General features: G+C 36.4%; 1 long non-coding RNA gene across 12 annotated transcripts in view; it reads right to left on the bottom strand.

The window, feature by feature from the left end:
- The window catches only part of LOC137201612 (uncharacterized), a 172,811-nt gene that overhangs the window by 153,529 nt on the left and 3,373 nt on the right, over positions 1 to 15,909 (bottom strand). For all 12 annotated transcript variants that reach the window (XR_010932249.1, XR_010932254.1, XR_010932251.1 and 9 more), the window contains exon 3: positions 14,270 to 14,430. This is a non-coding gene — a long non-coding RNA (uncharacterized lncRNA). The remainder of the gene's footprint in view (positions 1 to 14,269; positions 14,431 to 15,909) is intronic.

Genomic DNA, 15,909 nt, shown 5'->3' with positions numbered 1-15,909 from the left:
TGAAGCTGTTTTCTTTACATCGTTTCTCTTCACCTTTGAGGAGGTTCAAATGATCTGCCCACAATCTTGGACAGCATGCCCTTGCTTCAAGTCAGTCACCTGGCCTCCTGGGGAGAAAACTCACTTCACTACTGACTCAAATGCCAGTGCTATCGCTGGCAAAATTCTGTATTCCAAATTCAAACAGTAATAGAATTTACAACATTTTGAGCTAGGATCACAAAGCTTAAATTGAGAAACCAGCCTGGTGGACGCTTGGGTAATATCCTTTGTGTTTGTAGAAGTCTGACTAGCAACTACTGTCAATTTCTGAAAGCATGTTCACCCTGGAAAAATAAATACCTGCCAAAATGCCAAAAAAAACCGACTGACTATACCAAGTATGGTTGAGAATGTGAAGGAAATGGAACTCTCATACCTGTTGGAATAGAAAACGGTACAACCATTTTGGAAAAGAGCTTGGCAGTTTCTTAAAAAGTTACACATATATCTACCAGATGATCCAGCCATTCCACCTCTAAGTATTTTTACTCAAGAGAAAAGAAAACCTATCTCCATACAAAGATTTGTATCTAAATGTGCATAACAGCTTTATTTTTAGTAGCCAAACACTGGAAATAGCCATCAACATGTGAATGGATAAATAAATGTGTCACATCCATATAATAGAATATCAGCAATAAATAGGAGTAACTATTGATACACATGACAACGTGGATAAATCTCAAAATAATTATGCTGAGTGAAAGAAGCCAGAAAAAAAAAAAAGAGTACATACTTAATGACTCTGTAAAACTCTATGTACTGTAAAACTCTAGAATACAATCTAATCTCTAATGACAGAAAGTAGGTCAGGGTTTTCCTGGGGTGGGGGACAGGAAGGAAAGAGAGGGAGGAATTACAAAAAGCATGAGGATTATATAGTGATATATTCACTATCTTGATTGTGGTGACAGTTTTATGGGCATATCCATTATGTCAAAATTTAACAAATTTTACTCTTTAAATAAATTCAGTTTATTGTGTGTCAACTGTACCTCCATAAAACTGTGGGGTTTTTTTCGGGGGGTGGGCAGTAACAAAAGAAGCTGTCATAGTAAGCTAGGTGAACAACCACTGTGGCTTGGACTAGTGTTAAAAGTGGAGATGGAGAGAAGTGATGAGATTTAGAATACACTTTGGTGGTAGAGATAAGAAAATGTGTTGAGGCACTAGTAAATGGAAAGAGAAAGGTATCAGAAAGCTCCGCAGTTTGGAATCTGAACAACTGAATGGATGGTAGGGCCGTTTCCTGAGATGGGGAAGACTCGGGAATAGGGACATGTAAGAGGACATTCATCCCCTTTGTTTGTGACAGTGAGGGGACAAACTAGGTGTCTGTATTAAGGGAATGGGTACATAAAATGGAGACTGTACAACAGCTAAAAGGATGAATTACGAGTACATAGTGCAACGTGGATAGATCTCAAAAACATAATGCTGGTGGAAAAAGTAAAGCAGTGATATACAGAAAAAACATTTAATTAAATATGAAACGAAGACTAAAACTACATATTTTTTAAGGATACAAATAAGCTCAAGGAATGTATCAAACATCAAAGTATATTCCTGTGGAGGAAAGAGGAATGGAAGTGGGGATACAGGAAGAAGGAGAAGGTGAACAGAACTTGGAGGGGCATATATGAACTGATAGGGATGGTTTGATGAATTCTAATCCCTGTACCTAAGGTCCAAAAATTATTTAATAAAGTACAATAATATAGCAAAAAACCAAAATGGACAAGAGTCCAGGTTGACGAGGAAACAAGCTATTTCTAATGTAACATCCTTAAGGGGGACAAACAGTGAGGAACTAGCCCCAGCTCTGATGACAGGTGGCAAAAAGCCTTACAAGAGAACTGAACCCTAGACACAGAGGAAAGCTGTCCACATCCCATCTGTTCAGGGGAGAATTTATGTGAATGCTGTACTCCTGTGCTTCTCTTTGAGTAAGTAAATGCACTGTGCACCCGGTAGTTGCCAAGCCAAGGCCCAAATGGAATCGGAATCATGACATCCTTAACCAAGTGGGAGTCACTACCGTTATATCCATAACTAAGAGATACCCCTCGGCCCCAGAACCAAAGGTAAGAGATTATAAGGAGATAGAAATTTGTTTCCACTACTTCCTTCTATGAACATTACACAGTTGTCCCTCCGTATCCTCATGGCATGGGTTCCAGGACTAGTGCTGTACACAGTGTGTCTCTAGTGCCGAATAAAGGGTGTTGTTCCCACACATATATGTATATAGTGTTGACTATATCTAGATTCAACTGGTCCTCTGCCTTCTTAGAGCCAGCTGTTGAATGCTCACATGAGTAGGGTTAAGGGAGGATTCAGATACACCGTGTTTTTTGCTCAGTTTCGCCTAATTAACTCGTGGGCTAATAGAAACAACTAGAATAAGAATTTTTAAATTCTTATTTTTTTATTTATCCATTCAAGTATTGAATATTCACTGATACAAGCAAACACTATTTTAGGTGTTTGGGATACAAGGGTGGATAAGATACAGTCCATGTCCTAAAAATACTACAAAAGGGAAAGACAAGTAAACATCACAATCCAGTGTCATCAACAGTACAGAATTATGGTTTCCTTCATCACTCCCTCCTATATCTTTAAACAACACCTTGCCTCCTTATCTATTCCCAACCTTACTAAGGAGAAATAATAAAGTTTTTCTCATTTTTGAGGCATTTGTGCCAAAAATAATTGGGGGATCAACCTCATAAACTGCTTCTGTACATTTTCCTCTGTAAAAATGCCTTACCAGATTGACCACTGTTGTGAAATTCATGTGCAAATCGCATTCAAAACATGGGAAAGACAGTCACACATTGGTTTATTCAACCACACCTATGCGTTCTCAGAAAAACTAAATTCAGTCAAGGCCAGCTCTTTAAGGAAGTGTGAAGAGCTGAGAATCAAAGCACCACCCTGCTCTCATTCACCTTCCACAACTTATTTTCTCACCATTAGCATCATTCTTTAGAATAAAGCTTTACCTGCAAAGGACCACTGTTAGGATAAAAATATATTATCAGCGAGGAGTAGCATGTCAACCCACTGGCACACATAAAAACCCTCTAGTACATTGGCAATAGTACATATTTGCACAGATTTCATCAGCCGAGCTCAGATATAGCGTAGAAAAAGTACATTTTTGACAGAGATGATGGGGTTGAAGGAGGCAATCTTAGTCACTAGAGTGCGAAATACTAAAAGCACACCTCATCTATTTCACAAATTTGCCTACATCCAGTCTTTAAGTGGTTAATATCTAAATACTCTCAGAAAGTCCAGCAAGAAACCATCAATCCCAGGGAGGCAGGATTAATCTCACATCTAATGTATAGCCTAGAAGGGTAGCACTCACTAAATATGTACCCATGACTAACCTGACACCCAGAGACCAGCTCCCTCTTTTTAGGGAGCCACATGACAGACTGACCATTCATCAATGTTTGACCTTCTTACAGACCCACGGTAAAGCAACTTCACAGCTAGAGGCCTGGAGACCACTTTTGCTCCCGTGGTCTCCCAGAGCTATTTTTGTTAGTAGATAGCTGTCTAATTGTTGTTCTTTGTGGGATCAGAGGCTGGAGTCTCCTACTCTGCCATCATTGATGTCACTCCTCTGAATCTGTACTGATTTATAAATAAATGACTGAATAAATAAATGGGGGAGAAGTTAAAATTTTCCTTACACAGATTCCAGACAATATATGGAGATACTCCTGCCTCATGTTTGCAATTTAATCCTCCTCCCCTTGAGTGTTGGCAATACTTAGCAACTCACTTCTAAAGAATAATGTATTGATGGGGAAAACAGTAATTTTACAGTGGAGAAACCTGGCAAACACAACCTCACCCATGAACAGGGTTAAGTGTGTGAACAACCAGTGATAAGTCTTGTTGATATCATGCACCCCCAACACGATGCAATGAGAAAGGCACCTAATCACTAAAGTATATTTCACCAAAACCCATAACCTCAGTCTAAACATGAAAAATAATCAGATAACTCCAAGTTGAGATCTGTAAATATCTGACCAGTACCTTCAAATTCATCAAGGTCACAAAAAGTAAGAAAATACTGAGGAACTATTACAGACCAGAGAAGACCAAGAAAATTTGAAAACTAAATGCACGGTGGTATCCTGGGTTACATCCTGGAACAGGAAAAAGAAAATTAATGGAAAACTGGTGAAATTCAAGAAAACCTGGAGTTATTTAATAATAATGTAGCAGTGTTTATTTCTTGGCTTTGACAAATGTACCGTGATTATATAAGATGTTGACATTAGGGACTTCCCTGGTGGCACAGTGGTTAAGAATCCGCCTGCCAGTGCAGGGGACACGGGTTCGAGCCCTGGTCCGGGACGATCCCACATGCCGCGGAGCAGCTAAGCCCATGTGCCACAACTACTGAGCCTGTGCTCTAGAGCCCGTGAGCCACAACTACTGAGCCCACGTGCCACAACTACTGAAGGCTACACGCCTAGAGCCTGTGCTCTGCAACAAGAGAAGCCACTGCAATGAGAAGCCCACGCACTGCAACAAAGAGTAGCCCCCTCTCACTGCAACTAGAGGAAGCCCATGCACAGCAACTAAGACCCACCGCATCCAAAAAATTAAATAAATTTTAAAAAATAAATAAGATGTTGACATTAGGGGGAGTGGGGTGAAGGGTATAAAGGAATGCCTTGTACTATCTTTGAACTTTGAAGAGTCTCAGCAGAGAAGTAGAAACTATAAAAAAGAACAAAGTGAATATTCTAAAACAGAAAATAAATCCATAATTTTTAATTTAAAAAAATTTTTAAAGAATGTGACTAACAGCAAATTGGAAAGAACAGAAGAAGAAGTCAGAGAATGTGAAGATATATTGCTGGGAATTATCTAATATGAAGAAGAGAAGAAAAAGTGAACAGAGCTTCAGTGACCTGTAGGACAATATGAAGTAGTATAATATAAGTGCTACATTTATGAAGTCCCAGAAATACAGGAGAAATATAATACAGCAGCAAAAGAATTTGAAGAATTAATGGTCAAATAATTCCCAAATTTAGTGTAAAACTTGCAGCTATGAGAAAATGAACCCCAATCAGGATAAATATAAGGAATATCACACCTAAAGAACATCATGGCAAAACTACTGAAAACCAAAGATAAAGAGAAAATACTGCAAGCAGCCAAAGAAAAATAACACATTAACAGAGGGGAACAATGACATGAATGATAGCTGAATTCTCATCAGAAACCTAAAAGGAGAAAGACAATGGAATGCCATTTTTAGAAAGGTAAAAGAATAACACTGTTGGTGCAGCCACCATAGGAAACAGTATGGAGGTTCCTCAAAGAATTAAAAATACAACTACCGGGCTTCCCTGGTGGCTCAGTGGTTAAGAGTCTGCCTGTTAATGCAGGGGACACGGGATCGAGCCCTGGTCCGGGAAGATCCCACATGCCACAGAACAACTAAGCTCGGGTGTCACAACTACTGAGCCTGCACTCTAGAACCCAGGAGCTGCAACTACTGAAGCCTGCACACCTAGAGCCCATGCTCCACAACAACAGAAGCCACCGCAATGAGAAGCCCGTGCACCACAACAAAGAGTAGCCCCCGCTCGCTGCAACTAGAGAAAGCCCATGCACGGCAACAAAGACCCAACGCAGCCAAAAATTAATTAGTTAATTAATTTTTAAAAATAGAGAAGACTTTAAAATAAATGAATAAATAAATAAAAATATAACTACCATACTATCCAGCAATTCCACTTCTGGGCATGTATCTGAAGGAAATAAAGTCACAATCTCAAAGAGGTATCTGTGCCTCCATGTTTATTGCAGCATTATTTACAATAGCCAAGACATGGAAATAGCCTAAGTGTCCATTGATTAATGAATGGATACAGTAAATGTGAGACAGATAAATATATATATATATTTCATCCATAAAAGAGAAGCAAATTCTGCCATTTGTGACAACACTGGTAGACCCTGAACTCATAGAAACAGAAAGTAGAACGGTGGTTGCCGGGGACCAGGGCACGGAGGAAATGGAAAGACGCTGGTCAAATGGTACAAACTTCCAGTTATAAGATGAATAAATTCTAGAAATTTAATGTACAGCATGGTGGCTATACCTAACAATACTGTATTGTATACTTGAAATTTGCTGAGAGTAAATCTTAAATGTTATCACTACAAAAAAAAAGGTAAGTATGTGAGCTGATGGCTGTGGTAACTAACCTTACTGTAGTAATCATTTCACAATATATACATGTATCAAATAATCAGGTTGTACACCTTAAATTTACACAATGTTATACGCCAACTGTATCTCAATAAAGCTGGAGTAGGGGTCAGGAGGAGAATAATACTCCCAGTCCAGAATTCTACATCCAGTAAAAACATCCAGCAAAATGAAGAGGAAAAAAAAAAACATTTTCATAGTAAAGAAAACAGATAATTTGTCATGAGCAGTCCGGCACTACTAGAAATACTAAAGAAACTTCTTCATACTGAAAATGTCACAAGATGAAAATTTAAATCTACAAGACTGAAGACAAGAAGAATGGTAAATATTTACATACATATAAAAGATGGCGGTTTGTTTCCTCCCCTTAATTTCTTTAAAAGAAAGAAAAAAAAAAGCAAAATAGATAAGATAAATTATACACAAATAGCAAAGGGAAAGACCTAAAGCCTACCATATCAATAATTGAATTCATCATAAATAGACTAAACAGAGAATTCCCTGGCAGTCCAGTGGTTAGAACTCAGCGCTCTCACTGCCGGGGCGCCAGGTTTGATCCCTGGTCAGGGAACAAGGATCCTGCAAGCCGCAGGGCCCAGCCAAAAAATAATAATAATAAAAGTAAATAAATAAACAAAGTGCATAGTGGGACTTCCCTGGTGGTCCAATGGTTAAGACTCCACACTCCCAATGCAGGGGGCCCACGTTCAATCCCTAGTCAGGGAACTAGACCCCGTGTGCCACAACTAAAGATTCCGCATGCCGCAACTAAAAGATTCTGCATGCCACAACTAAAAGATTCCACATGCTGCAACAAAGATCCCACATGCTGCAACAAAGATCCTGCAGGCAGCAACGAAGATCCCACGTGCCACAACTAAGACCCAGTGCAACCAAATAAATAAGTAAATAAATAAATATTAAAACAAACAAAGTGCATAGTGAACTACTCTTTTAAATAAATGAATAAATAGACTAAATGCATCAAATAAATGACAATGAGACTGTAACACTGAATGAAATAGCAAGAACCAACTATATGTTCTATATAACACACACAGTTTAAATATAATGACACAAAGAGGTTTACGGAATATATTGGAAAAGATATACCATGCAACAGTAAACAAGAAACCTGGAGTGATATATTAGTTTCTTATTGTTGCTGTAATAAATTACCACAAATACTGCGGCTTAAAATGATGTATATTTATTCTCTCACAGTTCTGTGTGTCAGAAGTGTAAAATGAATCCATTTCCTTGATTTTTCCTGCTTCTAGAGGCTGCCCAAATTCCTTAGCTTATGGCCCTTTTCTCCATCTTCAAAGGGCATTATCCCAATCTCTGTTTCCACTGCCTCATCTCCTTTTTCTGATTTTAACACTACTACCTCCCTCTTATAAGTATCACTGTGATTACACTGGACCCATCTGGATAATCCAACATAATCTCTCTTGCAAGATTATTAATTTAATATCTACAAAGTTTCTTTTGCCATATAGGGTAACATATTCACAGACTGTAGGGATTAAGACGTGGACATCTTTTGGGGGATGGGAGAGGGGGACATTATTCAGCCTACCACAATTGTTTATATTACAAGACAAAACTGACAAGTATGAAGAAGTACATTTCATAATTATATGAATCACAGCATTAAGCATACACAACTATAAATGAGCATGCATGCACCTAATAATACTGAATAAAACTTCCAAACATAGGAAGCAAAACTGACTGAATTAAAGGGAGAAATAAACAAATCCATAATCACATTTGTAGATATAAACATCCCTTTCTCAGTAACTGATAAAATAATTAGACAAAAAAATATCAGTTAAAAATATAAAAGATCTAAACAATACTATCAACCACCTTGACCTAATTGAAATTTACCCAACAAAATAATATCAAACAACTACAAAATACCCATGACTTTCAAGTGTAAATGGAATGTTCATCAAGTAAATTATATATTGAGTAATAATGTTTTGATAAATTTCAATATATTGAAATACTACAGATATGTTCTATGACCACAGTGGAATCAATTACAAAAAGTCTAGAAAATTCTTAAATATTTAGAAATTAAAACATCCCTAAGTATTCGGAAATTATAATCTTCAGGGATGTACATATCAAAGCTACAATGATATATCACCTCACATGTGTTAGAAGGGCCAATATCAAAAAGACAAGAAATGAGAAGCGTTGGAGAGAATGTGGAGAAAAGGAACTCTTGTGCACTGTCGGTGGGAACAAAAATTGGAGCAACCTCTATGGAAAACAGTATGGAGGCACCTCAAAAATTAAAAATTGAACTACCATGTGATCCAGCAATTCCACTTCTAGATATTTATCCGAAAAAGACAAAATCACTATCTTGAAAAAAATATCTATACCCCCCTGTTCATTGCAGCTTTATTCATAATAGCCAACACATGGAAACAACCTAAGTGTCCACTGATATATGAATGGATAAAGAAAATGTGATTTTATATATATAATGGAATATCATTCAGCCATTAAAAAAGGAAACCTGCCATTTGTGACAACATGGATGAAACTTGAGAGCATTATGCTAAGTAAAACAAGTCAGACAAAGAAAGACAAATACTGTATGATCTCACTTACATGTGGTATCTAAAGAAAAAAGAAACCCGAACTCATAGGTATAGAGAACAGGTTGGTGATTGCCAGAGGTGGGGAGTAGAGATGGGGGAAATGAGTGAAGGTAGTCAAAAGGTACAGTCTACCAGTTACAAGGAAGTCCTGCAGATGTAATATACAGCATGGTGACTATAGTTAACAATATTGTATTATATACTTACAAGTTGTTAAGAGAGTAAATTGTAAAAGTTCTCATTACAAGAAAAAAAAATTGTAACTGTGTGGTAATGAATGTTAAGTAAACTTATTGTGGTGATCATTTCAAATTGTATATATGTATCAAATTATATACTGTGCACCCAAACCTAATACAATTGGTATATGTCAATTATATCTCAAAAAATAAATATAAAAAATTAAAATGTTAGAGAGAAGTGTTAAAAATCCACTATTTTTAACCTGAGACTTTTCCATTGATATAATAATAAAAATAATTTAAAAGGGGGAAAAAACCAAAGAAAATTAAGTTCTCTTAGAAGAATTAAGATGACTTTTTGTACATCTAAAAAAAATACACACATTTCTAAATAATACATGGGTAAAAATTAGAAAATATATCAAACTAAATTATTATAAAAACACAACAGAAAAATTTGTAGAACACAGCTAAAACAGAGGCTTGGAGGGAATGTTATAGCTTTAAATGAATACAAAAGTAGAAAGATTTTAAATAAACAATCAAGTTTAAGAAGATAGAAAAAGAAGAGCAAATTAAAACCAAAGTAAGCAGATCAGAATTTTAAAATCTGAAATCAATAAAATTTTTAAAAACCAAGCAATAGAAAAATTAACAAAGCCAAAATTTGGTTCTTTGATAAGATTACTGATTGATAAACTTTTAACAAGACTGATCAAGAAACAGAGAGGGCTCAAATTATGAATATCAAGACTGAAGAGAGTATAACTCTATAGATTTTAAAGACATTAAAAGGATAATAAAGGAATATTATGTCTATATACCAATAAATTTAACAATGTAGATAAAATGGAAAAATTCCTTGGAAAACACAATTTACCAAACTGACACAAGAAGAAATTTTTGAATAACTCTCTTTTCATTCAAAAAATTGAATTTGTTAGTACACACCTTCCCATTAAGAAAGCTTCTGGGGCTTCCCTGGTGGCGCAGTGGTTGAGAGCCCGCCTGCCGATGCTGGGGACACGGGTTCGTGCCCCGGTCCAGGAAGATCCCACATGCCGCGGAGCGGCTGGGACCGTGGGCCATGGGCCTGCGCGTCTGGAGCCTGTGCTCCGCAATGGGAGAGGCCACAACAGAGAGAGGCCCACGTACCGCAAAAAAAAAAAAAAAAAAAAAAAAGCTTCTGTTTACCAAGGGGGAAGGGGGGGTATAAATTGGGATATTGAGATTGACATATACACACTACTATATATAAAATAGATAACTAAAAAGAACCTACTGTATAGCACAGGGAACTCTATTCAATACTCTGTAATGACCTATATGGGAACAGAATCTAAAAAAAAGAGTGGATATATGTATAACTGACCCACTCTGCTGTACAACAAAAACTAACAGTGTAAATCAACTCTACTCCAATAAAAAAAATTAATTAAAAAATAATATAAAAATTTAATTTTAAAAAAAGAAAGCTTCTGTTTTGTAGTCACTTTGCTGTACAGCAGAGACTGGCACAACATTGTAAATCAACTATACTTCAATTAAAACAAAAAGAAAGAAAAAGAAAGCTTCATGTTCAGATGACTTCAAACAGCATATTACATCAAACTTTAAGGAATAAATAACACAATCCCTTCAGAAAACAGAAAATGAAAGTACACCCTCCAACTTATTTTAGGAGGCCATGATGACCCTGAGAAAAAATTACAAGTATGTAAATTACAGACCCCAACCCTCATAAATATAGACATCAAAATCTTTAAAAAAAAAAAAAAAAACTATCAGCAAATCAAATCCAGAAGAACATAAAAGAGGTAATTCATCATGACAAAGTGTGGTTTATTCCAAGAACAAAGCAAGAATGTCTATTTTTACCATTTCTATTCAACACTGTAGAGAAAGAACTAGACAAGAATAATAAATAAAAGATCAAAAGATAGTAGAATTTACCAGTGAAGCCATCTGGGCCTAAAGTTTTCTTTATGGGAAGCTTTTAACTATAAATTCAATTTCTTTAATGGATAGTGAGATATTCAAGTTATGTATTTTTTCTTGAGTTAACCTCAGTAGTTTGTGTCTTTCAATAAATCTGTTCTTTTCATCTAAGTCAGGGGTGAGCAAATACTTTCTGTAAAAGGCCACACAGTAAATATCTCAGGCTTTCCTGGCAATATGGTCTTCTCACAACTACTCAACTCAGCCATTATAGTACAAAAGCAGACACAGATAAATATAAACAAGTATGTGTGTCTGTGTTCCAGTAAAACTTTATTCACAAAAGAGGTGGCAAGTGAATTAATGTCAATTAGTCAGGTTAGTTGATGGTGTTGTTCAAGTCCTCTATATCACTGCAGATTTTCTGACTATGTTAATTATGAGAAGAGGATATTGAAATCTCCAACTATAATTGTCAATTTGTCTTTTTCTCTCAAATTCTCTCAGATTTTGCTTCACATATTTTAAAGCTGTTATTAGCTACAAACACGTGTCCTCTTGATGATCTAATTCTTTTATCCTTATGAAATGTCCCTCTTTATCCATGGTAATATTCCTTACTCTAAAATCTACTTTGTCTAATTAATATAGGCATTCTAGCTTTTTTTGGATTAGTGTTTGCATGGTATAATTATTTCCATCCTTTTATTTTTTGTTTGTTTATTTTCCCAGAGAGCATATACTTCGGTCTTACTTTTTTCTTTTATCTAATCTGATAATCTCTGCCTTTTAATTGGAGTATTTAGGCCATTTTAGATCATGTGATTATCATTATAGGTAGCCTTATATCTACTATCTTGCTATTTATGTGTTTGATTTATTCTTTGTTCATTTTTTCCCTATTTTCCTGATCTTTTTTATAAAATTGAATGTCTTTTATGATTCCATTTTATCTCCCTTATTGGTATATCAGTTATACCTTTCTCTTTCCTTGTTTCCTCTTTTCCTTCTTCCTTCATTCCTTCTTTCCTTTTTTAATTTTTTTGGCTGCTCCACGTGGCTTGCAGGATCTCAGTTCCCTGACCAGGGACTGAACTTGGGCCATGGCAGTGAAAGCCCAGAATCCTAACCACTAGGTCACCAGGGAACTCCCTTTTCTTTTTTTTCTTTTTTCTTTTTCTTTTTTAGGATGCTCTAGAGTCTCCATTATATCTTTAAGCACATTCTTCCTCCAAATAATATTATACCACTTCATGTATATCAAATGCACCTTACAATAGTATATTTTCTCTCCCTCTCCCTGGCCATTGTCAAACATTTTACTTCTACCTATGTTATAAATTCCACAATAGATTGTTAATATTTTTCTTTTAATCAGGCATTAATCTTTTAAAGGTATCTTTTAAAATTAGAACAAAAGTGTTTTATAGTTATACTCATATTTATCATTGCTAAACTTCTTCATTTCCTTACATAATTCTAAATTCCCATGTGGTATAATTTTCCTTCTGGAAGAAGAACTTCCTTTAATATGTATTTTAGTGGTCTGTTTGCAATGAATTCCTCATCTTTTGTTCATCTGAAAAAAATTTTAATTTGCCTGCATTTTTATTTTTAATTTATTTATTTTTATTTTTGGCTGCATTGGGTCTTCATTGCTGCACGTGGGCTTTCTCTAGTTGCAGTGAGCAGGGGCTACTCTTCATTGCAGTGCATGGGCTTCTCACTATGGTGGCTTCTCTTCTTACAGAGCATTGGCTCTAGGCACGCAGGCTTCAGTAGTTGTGGCACACGGGCTCAGTAGTTGTGGCTCACGGGCTCTAGAGCACAGGCTCAGTAGTTGTGGAGCACAGGCCTAGTTGCTCCGCGGCATGTGGGATCTTCCCGGACCAAGGCTTGAACCTGTGTCCCCTGCATTGGCAGGCAGATTCTTAACCACTGTGCCATCAGCGAAGCCCCTGCCTTCATTTTTTTAAAGGTATTTTTGTATGTTGACAGGGTTCTCCTCCCCCACAAAAGTACTTACAGGTGTCTAATTTTGTCTGACTTGCATAGTTTCTGATGTGAACTATGCCACTGTGTTTTTTCCCCTCTGGCTGCTTTTAGTATGTTCTATTTATCACTGCTTTTCAACAGCTTGATAATAATGTGTCTTCATGTTTCTTCTGCTTGATATTCATTGAATATCTCTGATTTGTAAATTTATAGTTTTCAGCAAATTCTGAAAAATTTTGGCCAATATATTTTCTGTCCTCTTTCTGAAGCTTTAATTTTAAATATATTTGATTGCTTGATATTGTACCATAAGTAACTGAAGTTCTGGGTTTTGGGGGGTTTTTTTGGAGGGGGAGGGTCTTTTTTCCTCATGTGTTTATTTTGGATATTTTCTAATGATATGTCTTCAAGTTAATTAACTTTCCTGGGACTTCCCTGGTGGTCCAGTGGTTAAGAATCTGCCTTTCAATGCAGGGGACACGGGTTCAATCCCTCATCGGGGAACTAAGACCCCACATGTCACGGGGCAACTAAGCCCATGTGCCAAAACTTGAGAGCCCGCACGCTGCAACTACAGAGTCCACGCACTCTGGAGCCCACTCGCCACAACTAAAGAGAAGCCCGTGTGCCGCAACGAAAGATTCCGTAAGACCCAGAGAAGATCCTGCATGCCGCAACTAAGACCCGATGCAGCAAAAATAAATAAATAATTTTTTAAAAAAATTTAACCTTTCCTTCTGTAGTTTCTAGTCTACTGTTGATTCCATTCAGTATATTTTCATTGCATCATTTCAGATATTGTATTTCTCATCTGTGGAAGCATAATTTGGTTTGTTTTTAAAATATCTTGCCTTTTTCTCTTTATAATGTTCAATGTTCGTCTTATCTACTGAACATATGAAGTGTATTTATAATAGCTATTCTAACATCCTTTCTGCAAATTCTTTCATCTTTGTCATTTCTGGTTCAGTTTCTAATGACTGATTTTTCTCCTGGTTATGGGTTATATTTGCCTCCTTTGCATGCCTGATAATCTTTTGCTGGATTCCAGACACTGTGAATTTTATGCTGTTGGTGCCAAATTGTCTTGAGCTCTTTTCAAAATTGTTGGCTTTTGTTATTGGACACAGTTACTTGGTACCAGTTTGATCCTTTTGAGGCTTGCTTTTTGACAAGAATTAGTAAGCAGAGGCAACTGTAAGCAGGGATAAGCAGGGGCTCACCTTATTTTCCTTCTCTCAGGAATCACTGTCCTGTACTGCCTGTTGTCCAGTATCTGAAAACCGCTGTTTCATATATTTTCGTTTTCCAGTTGTTTCAGATGAGAAAATAAATCCAGTCCCAGTTACACCATGATGGCCAGAAGTTCAAAAGAAAGAAGCAACTGCCAAAATAAGTAAATTTAGCAAGGTTACAGGATATAGGTCAAAATACAAAACTCAACTGTATTTTTATACACTACTAGCAAACATTCGTAAAAAAAAACTTTCACAATATTTTCAGTTATAAAAGCATCAAAATGTGAGTACTTGGGAATAAATGTAACAAATGACATGTAAGACCTCTACACTGAAAACAATAAAACATAGCTGAAAGAAATTAGATAAGACCTAAATAAATAGAGAGTGTATCCTATCCATGGACTGTAAAATTCAACATTGTTAAAATGTCAATTTTCCTCAAATTTACCTTTAGATTCACATTAATCCCAATTATAATTCCAGCACGATTTTTTAAACAGAAATTGACAGGTTGATTCTAAACATATTTATGGAAATGCCAAAACAATCTTGAAAAAACAGGAAGATTTACACTAACTTACTTCAAGACTTATAAAGCTAGAAGAATCAAGACAGTGTGTTGTTGGCATAATAATGAACAAAGAGATCAATGGAACAAATTAAGTCCAGAAACAGAATCACATGTATATAGTCAACTGATTTTCAACAAAGTTCCAAAGCAACTTAAGGGAGAAAGAAAAGTGAATAAACATTACTGGAAGACCTATACATCCATGTGGGAAAAAAGCTGACCTCGACCCTACCTCAACAATACAAAAAAATTAATTCAAAATTGATCACAGGGACTTCCCTGGTGGCGCAGAGGTTAAGACTCTGTGCTCCCAATGCAGGGGGCCCAGGTTTGATCCCTGGTCAGGGAACTAGATCCCACATTCATGCTGCAACTAACAGTTCGCATGCCACAACTAAGGAGCCCGCGAGCCACAACTAAGGAGCCCAGCTGCTACGACTAAGACCCAGCGCAACCAAATAAATAAACATAATAAATATTTTTAAAAAACTTTAAAAAACTGATTACAGATACAAACATAAAAGCTAAAACTATAAAGCTTCTTGGAAGAAAACACAGATACAACCTAAATACCCATCAAGAGAATAGATCAACAAGTTGTGAAATATTCATACAATATAGTACTATCTAGCCAAAAAAAGAGAAAAACCCTGCTACTGATATATGTAACAACAGAACCTCACAGACATTTTATTGAGTGAAAGAAACCAAACATAGTATATGATTCATTTTTTTCTAATGATTCAATTTTATATGAAATTCTGGAAAATACAAAATTAATCTATGGTAAAAATTTCAGAGCAATAGTTGCCTCTAGGCCTAGGAGAATGACTGGAAAAGGGCATGAGGAAATTTTCTTGGGTGATGAAAATCTGCTAAGTCTTGATTAGAGGGGGGTTACAGTTATGATGCATTTGTCAAGATTCACTGAATTCTATACTTAAAAGTTGTGGGACTTCCCTGGTGGTGCAGTGGTCAAGAATCTGCCTGCCAATGCAGGGGACACGGGTTCGAGCCCTGGTCCAGGAAGATCCCACATGCCACAGGGCAA

Source organism: Pseudorca crassidens, chromosome 11 (genome assembly GCF_039906515.1).
Source record: "Pseudorca crassidens isolate mPseCra1 chromosome 11, mPseCra1.hap1, whole genome shotgun sequence".
Lineage (NCBI taxonomy): Eukaryota > Metazoa > Chordata > Mammalia > Artiodactyla > Delphinidae > Pseudorca > Pseudorca crassidens.
Note: the sequence above shows the minus strand (reverse complement) of the source record. Positions and strands in the feature narration are given on the sequence as shown.